We start from the raw sequence: 5,283 nt of genomic DNA, 5'->3' as shown, positions 1-5,283 counted from the left end.
ACACTAACATTCACACCTACAGTTAGTGAATCTAATCTGCTTTTTTATCCAAAGTAAAACCCAGAAAAAAAGTGGTTCTCAAACTATGTTATGTGCACCACTTGTGACATCGGTGCTCCCCCTATAGGTACAAAGGGGAATCTCATTTTTTTAAACTATGAAAAATAAAAGCATGAAAACACAGTGAACAACAAAGTATAAACAGTATAAACTGGATACTTTTATGTAGGTCATTCTTGTGGTACTTTGATAGCAGTATTTCTAGAGGTGGTACACAGAAATACTACTGCAAACCCAGAGCCAGAACTTCTCTCCCACCATGTGTATTTGTTGAAACAATTACTTTCAACTGGTGTCAGAGTCCCTGCAGTATTATTTGTCGTACACAGTATTTGATACGCAGTATTAATACCCGGGTCAGGTCCGTGCTGAGACTGGTGTCAGTACCTGTGTCACTGCAGATGTACTCTGAACCTGACGTAGTACACGGTACAGCGATGTGGTGGTGGAGACGACATCACCTGCTGAGTTTAACCTCTGGCCTGGTGCCAGTCACCAGAGGTCACTCTGTACGATGACGACAACTGGCACACGGTCCCTACACTCCAATCTCTCAACAACATCCACCACCACCACCACCACCGCTGCTGCTGTTAGGTGTATCTGACGGGGGGGGCGTGGGTCTGACTCCGGCTCACATCGCCGTGTCGTGTCCTTGAAAAGCAGCAGAGCAGGTTTGGTAGAGCGAGATCGACCGGCGTTATTTTAATTATAAGGAGAGCGACTGATGAATTCCACAGATTCCACTGTAACATTAGGGTGAAACGGTGGCAGATCTTTTCTGAACGTACCCTCTGGACTTGTCTTTCAGAAGAAGACGGCCGACTGCGAGGACGGCCAACAATCCCATTGAGAAATTAGCAGCTCCTCTGTGCTTTCCTCTGCCTTTAATGAATAATTCAGCTGTCAGGGCGAGAGCGAGGAGAGAGCGAGGAGAGCGAGGAGGACGAGTGTTCTGTCCATAACAGGTTGTGGTGCAACAGTGTGTCTCCTGTGTTGCTGGTCATGTGATCCTGTAAGAACAGAGGGAATCAGACAGGGTTCTCACTATGGATTTACTGATTGTAAGGCGACACCACCGGCACATGTAGGCACAGGAAGTGCTGCTCATGTACTTCCAGTAGGTCAACGTCATATATTAGGACTTTTTATTTTTTATTTAATAGCAGGACTAAGTGAGGTGAGTCAAAAAGTTCCAAGACAAGCATTAGTACTAATAATTATATACATACATATACATATATACACACATATATACATATACACATATGCATACATATACACATATACATACATATACATATATACACATATATGTGTGTTAGTTTGTGTTAGTTTGTCTTTTTGAACATTGTGTCATTGATTAAAACAGTTCATCAACAACATCAAATAATTCCTCAATATTTTGGCCGAGGCTGACGGGGGCAGGTGGGGGATGAAAGTACGCACGTGCTCAAAGTGATGAGTCACCAAAAAAAGTTTGAGAACCTGGATTAGCACCTGACCTTTTTTTTCCCCTTTCCTAGCTAACAGTCCTGCTGCTGTTGGAGGAGGAGGCATTTTTTTTAACACAGTTCTAAGAGATGATTCCACATCCACAGAACAGCAACCCCCCCCGCCCCCCCAGGCTCTGTACCCCCCCCCTGTTCCCTGAGGAAACATCTGCTCTGAAAACCACCTTTGATCTCAGAAGGTTCAACTAATGAAGAACCGCAGCATTACAAACAGAAAACGAACACAAAAAAAAACCAAACAACAGACGTCCGTTTTTCTGGTATCGATCGGACCAGTGTGCGTTCAGGGGATTCATTTCTGTAACCCGTGCTCCTGGGCTTCAGGTCAAACTGGATCAATGAGTTTCAGGTTAGCGGTGAAAATATCCCAGCGTACGGAGTCCATTAAACCTGTGTCCTGCCTCCACGACGACCTCTTCATACGACGTTAACGACGACCTAACATCACATGACACAGAAGACTGGTCCAGGCCCAAACAGAATGTTATATTCACAAGGACAAGAATAAAATACTTATAGGAGACGATGGGCTGTGCTGGTCATGTGACTTGGCACAGCTTTTACCCTTCATGTCTGGGGTTAAGAACAGACAAACAGCTGGCTTTTACCCTTCATCTCTGGGGTTAAGAACAGACAAACAGCTGGACTCGAACCCATGACCTTCTAATATGGCTACTGCATTAATGGGGTTTTTGTTTTCATAAAATCAATTTAGCGAAAGAAAATGACACCACATTTCGACCATCAAATACTCTTTCACCACTTTACTCAGCCGTCATTGGACAGTTTGATTCAAGATTTGAAAGTTGATTTGTCACGCGGACCTCGGCCTTAAAAAGCGTCTCAGTTCATCTGCAGCGTCAGCGAGCCGATGGGAAGCAGATGAGTTTTCTTTTATTAGCCGTCTTCATAAACTGCAGCTCCTTAATTAAAACACCACACAGTCTCACGAGAGAAGCAAAACAGCAATTAGCGGTGATATAGAGATGATAACGAGTGACAACAGCCGTCGTCGCAGACATAAAAACCCCTTTATTATTGAGAATTCAAACAGGTGTCATCGTGGTTTCTGAGAGGCAAAAACAAACGACGGGCCACTGAGCCGTGAACAGCTCAGCAGACGATGAGAGATTGGCCATATGTCCACAGTGTGTGTCGGCGCCAGCTACAGGCGGCTCGGTCTGAGGCTGGATCCTGTTAGGAAGCGTCCCTGAAACGGCTCATTCTGGGATGGATAGGATAGAATCTGGCGATAGGATACGTATTGCGATACAGCGGATAACAATACAATATAATATAAAATTAAAAAAACAACGTAGCTGTAGTCAGAGTGTGATCCTAGTCTGAGACTCTGTTCCATCTGAACATCAGTTCCTAACACTGGAACAGAGGGATCTACATTTGGAATCACTAGAGAAGAAAGAAAAGAACAAGAACATGAAACCTCAGGTCACAAATTATTTCATTCTTTGACTCAGTGAATGAACGACCTGAAAGGTTTGTGATCCGGATCATTTTTGTTTTGGTCTCAACACCACTTTTACTAAGAGTGTTCCCTTATTTCGAGCCATAATAAAGGAAAGATTCAAAGACGTCAAAGACGATGCTAATGTTAGTTGCGCTAACCACTTGTTGGGTTGAGGCTGGGCGTCTCATGCGTTAGTTGTGGCGAGAATTCATACTAACGTGAAAACGTGTTTGTGAATCGAAACAAAAATTGTTTGAAATCGTGTTTGTAGTCGGATTTGTTCGTGACCCCGTTCTGAAAGACATGAACCAACGCTTTGAATATTTCACTTTCAATAAGAATTTCATAGAGTGCGATATTTGCGTACAACCCCCAGGGATGGAGGGGGGGGGGGGGGTTCTACTGCAGCATCACCTCTGGTCAGAAGAGGAATGTCAGTGACACCGGTGACCTCGTCCTCTCTGGAGTTCCAAGGTTGTTAAAACGACCATTTTTTTTGGCGAACCGTTTCCTGTCACGTCACGACACAAATGTCACAGCAATTCATGAAAGGCCTGAACCGACGCGGGAATTTGTGAACCTCATTATACGTCTTCATGTTCCTTCTACAGTCACTGAAACGCCGAGGGTCTTCAGCACCCCCCCCCCACTCTCTCTCTTCCTCTGTGCATGTGTGTGTCTACATAGGTGTTAGGCAAGGATAGACTGTTCTCCAAGGAACACACTCGTTCCATCTGGGCCAGAGTAATTGGTCTGCTATTCATATGCAGCAGTGTAATAGCTGCGAGCGACTCATACAGTCACATATGAACTAGTTCCAATGAAAAGATGGGTTGACCTTAGTGTAAGGTTTCCACAGGGTAAGGGGGGTGGGGGGGTCACCGAGACAACACAGGCCCCAAACGCGCCCTTGTTTGACGGGGGGGACATGACAGAATAAATCCCCCCTCTGATGGAACCGTACCCATCAGCTGTGATCTCGCGGCGTCGTGAGAGCAGAGCAGAGACGTGGGAGAAAAACTCCACGCTGCGATCGTCCTTTGACTATCAAGGTGAAAAAAACAAAGCATTAAATCTCGGTAAGTGAGTGAATCTTGCATCAGGAGGCACTTTCCTCAGACGGATGGGTTCCAGGTTTGGGGTTGTGTGAGGTACTTCTTCAGAGCCGGTGATTTAAATACCGCAGACAGTAGCTGAGGATTTACGCACGCCGCACTGATATTAAAGAGCGGGAAACGGCCGACGCTGACTGACAAACGTTTACACCACTGCGATTGGGAGCTCCACTTTTCTGCCGTTCTACCGTGTTGACTGTTGAGTGACAGAATTAAAACGGCTGTAGATTAGTCATAAATAATCATGGTCATAATTAATTACGAATAATCGTGATTAATCAAAAATAATTAAATAATGAAATTATATAAATTATTTGAAAACGAAAAATGCTGCTTTGTACATATATGTTTTATACATATACATATATGTATATATATATGTACTGGATGGACGGGACATAACGACCATCAGTGCAGTGGGGGGGGGGGGGGGGGGGGTGGGGGGGGGGGCCCCCCCCCCCCCCCCAGCTGTAGAGGTGGTGTTTGTGCTTGTGTAAAAACACCTATAATTACCTGTGTAATGGCAGAAAGTACCCTTCATCATCTGATCACTCTTCAACAAGATAAATACGGTGGTGGAGGTGTTCGGAGACAAACCCCGTCCTCCGGCCGAGCCCGGTCTGGAGTGGTGTATTTATCATGGTGTGAAGTGGTGTCTGAATCTGAAGCGAAGTGCTGATTATTCAGTGAGTGAAGAAGAGCCGCCGGCCCCATTACCTTCAGGAGAACAACAATGTGAACACCCTCCTCCCCTTTTTTTGGCCTTTTCCAACGCAGACTGTCGGAGCTCGTCAGCTGCAGCAACATTCATTCAGTCTCAACGAGCTCACCGTGCTCCACGATTCATCCTCCGGCTGCCGCGCTCCCTCACCCTCACCCTCACGTTACCTCCCAATGTCTTTCTCCCCCCTTTTTCCTGCAAGCCTCCACTGCTCCACCCCTCCACCCAGCACTTGGTCCCGATGAGCCATTGTGGGATTCAAGCAGATGGATGGGGAACAAAGAGGTGACAGGGGGGCCCCCTCTGCCTGTCCCCCCTTGTATCACTGCCAACCAGGCTGTGGGTAATCTCCTCCAGCTTTCACAGCAGAGCAATGAATAACCTCAGCCTTCTCTCTGAGACCCA

At 46.0% G+C, this 5,283-nt stretch overlaps 1 long non-coding RNA gene across 1 annotated transcript in view; it reads right to left on the bottom strand.

Moving 5' to 3' along the window:
- Positions 1 to 1,011: 1,011 nt before the first annotated feature.
- LOC112487622 (uncharacterized) overlaps positions 1,012 to 5,283 on the bottom strand; it is a 35,583-nt gene continuing 31,311 nt past the window's right edge. The window contains exon 3 of the long non-coding RNA XR_003050890.1: positions 1,012 to 1,073. This is a non-coding gene — a long non-coding RNA (uncharacterized LOC112487622). The remainder of the gene's footprint in view (positions 1,074 to 5,283) is intronic.

This window comes from Cynoglossus semilaevis, chromosome 10 (genome assembly GCF_000523025.1).
Source record: "Cynoglossus semilaevis isolate Cse_v1.0 chromosome 10, Cse_v1.0, whole genome shotgun sequence".
In the NCBI taxonomy this organism is placed as follows: Eukaryota; Metazoa; Chordata; class Actinopteri; order Pleuronectiformes; family Cynoglossidae; genus Cynoglossus; species Cynoglossus semilaevis.
The sequence above is the reverse complement of the archived record's forward strand: the minus strand, read 5'-3'. Positions and strand labels throughout refer to the sequence as shown.